The sequence below is a fragment of the Macaca nemestrina genome, chromosome 5 (genome assembly GCF_043159975.1).
Source record: "Macaca nemestrina isolate mMacNem1 chromosome 5, mMacNem.hap1, whole genome shotgun sequence".
NCBI classification, from domain to species: domain Eukaryota; kingdom Metazoa; phylum Chordata; class Mammalia; order Primates; family Cercopithecidae; genus Macaca; species Macaca nemestrina.
The window spans coordinates 151367203-151376771 of record NC_092129.1 but is presented as its reverse complement, the minus strand read 5'-3'; the positions used below and the strand labels follow the sequence as shown (position 1 = coordinate 151376771).

At 43.3% G+C, this 9569-nt stretch overlaps 1 long non-coding RNA gene across 2 annotated transcripts; it reads left to right on the top strand.

Moving 5' to 3' along the window:
* Positions 1-5336: 5336 nt before the first annotated feature.
* On the top strand, positions 5337-8205 carry LOC105497647 (uncharacterized). Of its 2 annotated transcripts, none has more exons than XR_011623854.1 (3): positions 5337-5645; positions 5847-6000; positions 7320-8205. It is a non-coding gene; the product is annotated as an uncharacterized lncRNA (long non-coding RNA). The 2 variants fall into 2 exon arrangements; XR_011623855.1 differs by having other exon boundaries at positions 5505-5645; positions 7837-8205.
* Positions 8206-9569: the final 1364 nt, after the last annotated feature.

Sequence of the window (9569 nt, the reverse complement as noted above, 5' to 3'; positions counted from 1 at the left end):
AAACAGCTGGAGCCAAAAAATAAATAAATAATGCCTCCCAGACTTTGCAGATGGACTCTGAGTTGGGATACTCCTTCGACACTTAACCAGGCAGTTTAGACGTCCACCTTAACCTTCATTGGCTGCTTACTTGGAGGCTAAAGATCACCCATAGGTAAAAGCCTAAGGTCATCTCAGGTCTTTTTAAAGAATGTGTTTGGCCCTGGCCGTGTATGTGGCATTCTGATTTCCTCAGTATATGTGGGATATTTTGAAAGCCATATTGCCTTATGTATCTCCATCTCCAGCCTCTACCTTCCTAGGCTTTTCAGTCTGTCTGCTATTAACCCATTCGTCATTCCATGCCCCAGGCATCTGTGACTAGTATTTGCCTTTAAATGCTTTTGACAAACATAGCTATGGAGACCATTCCAATCTTAATAAAGTTCCAAGAGGAGTGAAGCAAAGACCAGCCTCTAAGCTGATCTTTTTGGGGGCTATCATACATGTCAAAGGACACAAACACAATTATTTGAAAAGAAAGTTCATTTTGCCTCTTCTGGCATCAGGAAACTACACCAGGAATGTGGGCCACCATCCCCATGGCTGCCTCATAGCTGAGGGTGTAGGGTTGGGAGTGAGTAGGTGGCTAAGGAATAGTGGCACCATGCTCTCTTACTAAAATCTAGAGTTCCTTTTTCATTAAGCACTACTTCGGTTGTTGTAAAAAAAAAAAAAAAAAAAAAAAATGTATAGGCTCCAGAGTACAGAAAAACTTAATTTTGTTATTTTTTTCCAGATTAACAGTTGCTTTAGTGGGGGAGTGTGTTTTTGGAGTTCTCTACCATTTTTGGTGAAGGCATTACAATTGTCTTTTAATAAGATTTAAAAATTATGAAAAAGTCTTACGTATCTACCCACATGCTTACCATTTCTGGTGCTCTTCATTACATATTTGCATTTGGTATCATCCTTTTTGCCTGAAGGACTGAACTACTTATTACAGTTCATGTCTCCTGGTTATGTATTTTTTCACTCCCTATAAGTCTAAAATCCCCGTATTTTTTGATAGATATCTTTAGAGTCCATTAAGTAGCTTGATGTAATCATTACACATGGTATATATATATCAGTACATCACACAGTACCTCATGAATGTATTATTATTTGTCAATTAAAATTATACATATATACATATATGTTTTTTAAAAGTTCTTTTTTCTGGAAATAGAATCTAGTTTGACAGCATTTTCCTTTCAGAACTTTAGAGATGTTGGTTGTCTGTCTCCTCATTTGCATTGTTTCCAATGAAATAACTACGGTCATCTTTATTACTATTCTTACGTTTTGTGTTTTTTGTTTTTTGTGTTTGTTTTCTGCTTTTTCAATTTTCTCTCCTCTGGTTTTGAACAAATACATGTTACTATCACTCACAACCATAAAGTGAACTTGGGAAACAATCTGTAGGGAGAGTTTGTTGATGATTGGTTTTTCATGAAAATTTTCAGAATAAATTTTCAGAAACAATTGTTTATTCCTTGTTTTACAAAGGCGAATTTCCTTAGAATATTATTGTATTGAAGAATGTCACAAATAATTTTGTCACCTGGACCTGGTGCCCAGATAGGTGGTCAAGCATTATTCTGGATGATTTTTTTAGGATGTTTCTTGGATATGATTAACATATAAATTGCTATACTTTGAGTAAAGTAGATTGACCTCTATAATGTGGACAGGCTTCATTCAGTTCATTGAAGGTGTAAATTGAACGAAATACTGATCTTCCCCAAGCAAGATGGAATTCTGTCCTGGGATTTGAACTGCAGTATCAGTCACCTGACCCATAAAGAGCTGGTTGGTTTGTGTATAGCATTTGTAAGATGAATGGACAACACCCCGTTTGGAAGTCCACCCCTTTGATCAAAGAAGATAAAAACAGAACAGCTCTTGTGGAATGAATTGCAGGGTGTTTTCTTAGCAGTGATGGAAGAATTGAACAATGATAAAAGCTACCATGTTTTAGTTTTTACTGACTTATGGGCAGTGACTGATGGACTGGCCATATAATTAATTAAGAAAGCAACGGAAAACTGGCCTATGAAAAGAATGCCCATATGAGACACAGTCCTATGGAAATCACTATGGTAATCTGAGGGGTGCATTAACATAAGACATGTTGATGCCTGATATAGATTGGATGTTGTCCCCATCCAAATCTCATGTCAAGATGTAATTCCCCATGTTGGAGTTGGGGTCTGGCAGGAGGTGACTCGATCATAGGGTGATTTCTCATGAATGGTTTAGTATCATCCCCTCAGTGCTATTCAATACCCATCAGAATAACTCCCCTCCAGGTTTGGAAGGTGATTGAAATCAACAAGCATTTATCTCTAAGTGCTTGCCAGGTGCACCTGTAATTCCAGCTATGAGAGTGTCTGAGGCAGAAGGATATCTTGAGTACAGGCATTTGAGTTCAGCCTGAGAAATATTTGAGTCTAGCCTGGGAAACATATCAAGACCACATCTCAAAAAAATTTACGTTTGCTTGTGAAGATCACTGGGGTCTATGAAATAAGTAGACACTGGGGCTGCAGCCATCCAGAGATGGGCTGAATCAAGACATATTCCTCTTGCATCCCCGACCTCACAGGCACATAACACTCATAAGAACTGTTCTTTTTAACAAGACTGGGTGCAGTGGCTCACACCTGTAATCCCAGCACTTTGGGAGGCCAAGGCGGATGGATCACTTGAGGTCAGGAGTTTGAGACCAGCCTGGCCAACACGGCGAAACCCTGTCTCAACTAAAACTACAGCAATTAGCCAGGCATAGTGGTGTGTGCCTGTAATTCCAGCTACTCAGAAAACTGAGGCAGGGGAAAAGCTTGAACCTGGGAGGTAGAGGCTGCAGTGAGCCAAGATGGCGCCCCTATTCTCCACCCTGGGTGACAGAACAAGACTCTGTCTCAAAAGAAGGAAAAAAAAGTATTCTCTTTAACAAGAAAAGAGACAGAGACAAACAGAGACAAGAAAAAAACATGAATGGCAGGTATTGCCACCATGTGGACCACTGAGCCACATTACACCAGGAAACACATTTGCCCACAATGTTCAACAATGGTCAAAGAAATTTCTTCCTCAGAAGAAGAGTTTCAGAGATAATTAAAATAGTTGAAACATTGAGTGTATAAATCAGGAGTAGGGAGACATAAGCATGAAGGGCGGGCTTACACACCTTCATGAGTGTGCTCACACTTGATATGAGTGTGGACAAAGGAATGTCCCCACTAGAGAGTGTCCTCTTTTTCCCTGCTGGATCGGGGAAAGGTGCTGGTGTGACTCCACATACAATCCTTCCCAAGGCCGGAAGACACTAGATTGATGACTATACTTTACCTCAACTTGCTTTTCTCATACCCGACGCGGTGGTCTCAGGACTAGGGATGCAAATAAAAGTCCAGAAACAGGAATTATTCCTAAGCAAGAATTTGTTAACATCTTTAAAAACCATTATGCAAGACTTCCTAAGGGCCTGGAGAAGTAGACATGCCTTCACTGCATCTGGCAAAGTTGGAGCTAACATTGAATGAAACTGTATTGCCTGGAAGCCAGATAGCCAACCAGTTCTCTGCCTGCATAACCCTAACCTCTGTGAACTGAAATGGACTGATGGAAGACACTCACTGTTAATAGCACGTATAGCTCCCTGCAGGCAAGGCCAGCACAGCAGGAGAATCTAATGTCCCTTCCAAAACGAGAAATATTTGGTATAAATGCAGAAGAGGAAGAATAGTAGCTGAGGTGAAATGAATGAATAAAAGGGGTATGTAATGAGGAAAATCCAATATAACATGAACTCCTCAAAAGAGGTATAAACGAATGATGAATTGTCTTTTATCTCATTTTTACCAGGTGTCTGCAAGGTTGCAGCCATATGTTGCTGAGACCATTGCTATTTTTGAACGGCAATGGGCTAATTGATAATGACTAAACAGGACTCTGGTAATGCACCAGTATATTTTTACTGTTATGATTCTTCTGCTATAGGAGATCTGTGGTTAGCCAAGCAAAGGGGCTCACATTTGTAATTTCACCACTTTGAGAGGCCATGGTAGGAAGATTGCTTTTGAGGCCAAGAGTTTGAGAACGGCCTGGGGCACATAATGAGACTGCATTTCTACAAAATATTTAAAAACTAGTCAGGCATGGTGGTGTGCACCTGTAGTGCCAGCTACTCAGGAGACTGAGGTGGAAGGATCACTTGAGTCCAAGAATTTGAGGTTACAGTGAGCTATGATTGTGCCACTTCATTCTACCCTGGGCAACAGAGCAAGACGTTGTCTCTAAAATAAAATAATAAATAAATAAATAGAAATTATAAGAAGAGATAATGTGGTTAAAGGCAGGAAGTGATCTGTGGTCTAATAAATATATTTGATCTTTGCTCCTGTTCCCTGACAGGCAGGTCCTAAAACGCTTGCAGTCCCCTCAGTGATAAGCATGACTTTAATATGGCAATGAGATGACTATGGGGTGAGGGGCTCCTAGATAGCTTCAGAATGGGGGCTGCTTGCCAGAAACACCAGCTGTGATTAGAGGATTGGAACTTTCACTGCCACCCCCATCCTCTGGGAAACAAAAGGGGGCTGGAAGTTGAGCTCAGTTATCAATGGCCAATGATTTAATCAATCTTGCCTACACAATGAAAATTCCATAGATACCTCTAGACAGTGGGTTTTGGAGAGCTTCCCAATTGGTGAGCACATCCACATGTCCACGTGCTGGGAGGATGGTGCACCCCATCTCCATAGAGACAGAGGCTTCTGTGCTTATCTCTTTCTGTAAAGCAGAAACCCTTGTTTCTAGGAGGGAACTAGGGTGGACTGTGGATTCTTTCTCTGGGTCAAATAAAAATGTAGAGTCAGAAAATTCAGACACTTTGTACTCCTCATGGGACACTCCAGCAGCACTCACGTGACCATCCTGAGAATGGACGGGACACCTGGGGTGGGGAAGGGAGCACAGAACCCAGACATCAGCCTGGACACAGGCACCTGGGATAATCTCCTATTCCTTGGGAAGTTCTAGTCTCTGAGGGGGGAACAGCGACTTCTGGTCCTGACCTGAGTGGAGGCCGAGGGACTCAGAAGAGCGGGAATCAGACCCCCACACACACTGAGTGTGAGGAAGAGAACAAGGCCTGAGAGAAAAAGTCACAGTGCCCAAGGCTGCTGCAGGGGTCAAAGGGGACTGCTGATCAGTATTCCAGGGATTTGCTCCAGATTAATCTGAGTCATGGAAAAACTGCCTTTCTTTTGTTCCTAAACAAATACCTGCAAAGACAAAAGACTACATAAATAAATCCCCAGGTGCACAACTTTTTCAGATTTAAAGAAAAAATAACCCTTGTCTTTGCACCTCCATTCCCAGGACAAGCTCACTCTGTGGCATCAAGCTTCCTGGGTGAGTTCTCTTCTAGAAGAGTCCAAGGGGACAGGCAAGGAGTGGGAGGCAGGAAGTCCAGTTCAGGGAGGGGGATTCTGTGATGAAAAGTGACGGGAGACGGACTGAGCCCATGCCGAGGGTTTTTCCCTGGTTTCTCAGATAGCTCCGGGGCCAAGATTCGGGAAGACATCGAGACAGAGCCTTTGATATAAAAGAAGCGGGTAAGAGCCAAGTCCCAGGGCCCGGGGACTTGGCTTTCTGGGTTTCAGGCCCCGAGGGCGGTGTCTGGGGTGGGGCGGCTCAGCCTTGGGACCCAACTCCCCTCTCTCTCCCCTAACTTTCCCAACCTGTGTCAGGTCCTTTTTCCTGGATACTCATGACGCGGCCCCAGTTCTCACTTCCATTGGGTGTTGGGTTCCTAGATCAGCCAATCAGCGTCGCCGTGGTTCCTGGTTTTAAAGTCCTCGCCGGCCCACGGGACTCATTCTCCCCAGACGCCAAAGTTAAGGTTCATGGCGACCCGAACCCTCTTCCTGCTGCTCTCGGGGGTCCTGGCCCTGACCCAGATCTGCGCAGGTGAGTGCGGGGTCGGGAGGGAAACGGCCTCTGCGGGAAGGAGCGAGGGGCCCGACCGGCGGGGTAAATCTGCACATATATTTAATTACAGATTACAATTACAATCAAGGCAGAAATGATCTTATTTTTACATTTTTACACAAATGATTCTCCATCAAGAGATGGAGATACAAGAGATCAAGGCAGAGAGGGGACCTTGTGCTGTAGCTGTCACAAAAACAGCATTTGGCCTAAGGCTATGTTAATAAAGCTATTGCCTTTAGAATAGGGAGATCCTCTAAAGTGATCATTCATTCAGCTGACCTTTGTTGTCTGACAGACGTAGGACAGAGTGGTTCTGCATCTGGGGAACATAAATGAAGTAAACTCAGAAAAATCTTTGGCCTTGTGGAGCATGTGTTCCAGTGGAAAGAGGCAGACGATAGATACACTATAAGCAGATTAAGGAAAGAAAGTGCTGGAAGGTAGAAAAGTGTTGTGGGGAGATGATCCCCCTCAGTTTTATGGCAGGGTTGGAATGTTTCTGGGGGAGGTGAGTTTCTCTTGGGGCAGACATCTTCCCGGCCAGCCGGAGGGGCGTTTTCTCGAAGCTAGCATGTCTCTGGTCCAGGAGGACTTTGGAATGTTTCTGGTTGAAGATGTTATTTGTGGCTTATGGTCGTGCTGACCTTAGCCGTTAGGCTGATGCCCTTTGGATTTAGGCGGTTTTTTATTAAGGTGAACTTTAGAATGAGGGGCTTATCAGAGATGGTGATGCTCCTGCTCTGTCACGGAGTGTGTTATTTCTTCACATAAAACACTCCAGTAGGCCAGGCGCAGTGGCTTACGCCTGTAATCCCAGCACTTTGGGAGGCCGAGGCGGGCGGATCACGAGGTCAGGAGATCGAGACCATCCTGGTGAACACGGTGAAACCCCGTCTCTACTAAAAATACAAAAAAAATTAGCCGGGCGTGGTCGCAGGCGCCTGTAGTCCCAGCTACTCGGGAGGCGGAGGCAGCAGAATGGCGTGAACCCGGGAGGCGGAGCTTGCAGTGAGCCGAGATCGTGCCACTGCACTCCAGCCTGGGCGACAGAGCGAGACTCCGTCTCAAAAAAAAAAAAAAAAAAAACTCCAGTGGCTCCATCTCAGTCTTGTGAAGCTTCTAGAATGTCAGGCACATGAGCATATGAGGGCACACTTGGTTCATCATAGGCACTAATTTAATTTGTGTTGATTGAATCAATGAAATATGAGTGTATTAAAATTTAACTGCATCACCAAAAATTATAAAAATTAAAAATTTTACCTGTAAAATTTTTACATTTTTATTTGTCCCAGAGACAGAATCCACAGTCCTCCCTAGGTCCCTCCTAGAAACAACTGCCCCTGCTGCTGAGCACAGACGCCACTGCTCACACCTCTGACACCCTGGTGCTGGACACTGGGCCCTGAGGCTAGGACAGATGTCACTGCTGCACCTGGAAACTGGACATCACCACTGTCACTCAGTCATCTTTACTAAAATGCGTTCTGCACAGTCACAGCCTCGTCCTGGGTCGGGGTCCCGTAGGTGGTCGTCTGACTGGTGGAGCCTAAGCCTCATGTCCATGACCAACTGCCAGGGTGACTGGGGCACTGTTCTGTTCCAGGGAGGGAAGTGGTTTCTGTCTCCTCTCAAGACTTTAAGTGTCATAAAGCAAAAATAAACTTCAAAGACCGCCAACCCAACCCCAAACATCTTCTTAATGGACACTATCCTCACCCGCGGCACTCAAAATTTAACCTGAAAGACCAATTCAGGCCATGATGGCAAGGGGGCACTGAACATTCTTCATTATGGTCTCTTCCCTTTCAGAATTATTCTCTCTGAAGCCTGCCACCTGGAGGCATCATCGGCATGATAAACTTTGGTCTCCACAACCTCTTATCATAACCCAGACATTCCTTTCTATTGATAACAGCCAATTGCCAATCAGAACATTTAAAAATCTACCTAAAACCTAGAAGCTCCTCCTCCCCAACCCTGAATCAAGTTGTCCTGTTTTTCTGGACCAAACCAATGTATATCTTAAATGTATTTCTTTGATGTCTCTTATCTTCCTAAAATGTATAAAGCCAACCTGTGCCCCAACCACGGTGAGCACATGTTCTCAGTGTCTCCTGAGGGCTGTGTCATGGGCTGTGGTCACTCATATCTGGTTCAGAATAAATCTCTTCAAATATGTTACGAGTTTGACTCTTTTTATCAACAATGTGGAATTCTGATGTAGTAAGAGGGTTCAAGTGCTGGAGTGTGAGGGGTGGGAAAAGAATGACAAATTTTAATTCTTGGAGCAGTGATCCAAGATGAGAACTTTATCTGGTACCTGGTAGACAGAGTGGCTGAATGTACCAGGGACTAGTAAATAACATCTTTCCACCCATTCCCTTGAGAGTATGGTATTACGTGAAGCTTTTGCCTGTCCCCGTTCATACTCTAGATTATCGGAGTGGCATTGTGTGATGGTGAAATGATTATTCAAACATCTCCCCTCGGCATTGTCTCTTACTAGGACTGAAACACCCAAGTTTGTAAGATCTCATAAGATCTGGGTGCACACTGATGTTTTATATTAATATTTATATTTTCTTGTGTTTGGAAATATTTCTGGGTAGAGAATCTCTAACATTTATTAGTTTTTATGTAACTCCCTCAATATGTGCTTCTGAAGTTTTTTTTTAAGCAGCCCTATCGTGTTTTCCAGTCATTTGCTGTTCCCTCACTGGTTATTCCTATATAACCTTTTTCTGTTGGGTTTATTTTGACCAACCATGTGCATTTCCAATTCTGTAAAAGTTTAATTTAGGTGTATGTGTGGTGATATATAACACATCAAATCCTTTGCAAGATGAAATTGGCTTGCACATCAGATTGAACATTGTATACCAGAAAATCTAGAGAGATGCCAGTGAGCCAAGGATCAAATGACCTATTTCTAGCCAAGGCCATTTTCATGAAATCCTGGTCCTCTCTGTCACATGCCTCTTTACTATTGGCTATGGCTTTGTTCCAATTAAGAAGTCATAATCAAGTAACTAACTGGGCACCCAGCACTGGCATAAGACACAGAACCTGTGAGACCACCCTGGGCTGCTGCCCAATTCCATCCCCCAGAAAGAGCCTCCATCCTGAGTCTTGTGATTATTATTTCTTTGTATTTTTATAGAAATGTGTACAATAAGTCTATATATCCCCAAACAAAATATGAGTTAGTTTTGCCAGTTTGGGAACTCCCTGTACGGTAAACTCATACTGCATTTATGTTTCCAGGATGCACATTCTGTGCAGGAGTCCTCTTTGGTGTGGGCGGCTGTCATCCATTCATTTTTAGACTGCTGAAGCTTTACATTTTATTGTTATACGATCATTTTGCTGCTTTTCTATTCATGTATATGTGGTTGACTCCAGTTTTTGTCATAAACATTAGTGTGCATGTCTCCTGGACACATAGGCAAGAAGGTTCCGAGTACATGATCAGGAGTGGGATGGTTGAATGATATGTTGCATGGACTTTACCCATACTAGATAATGAAAATTTGATTTTCAAA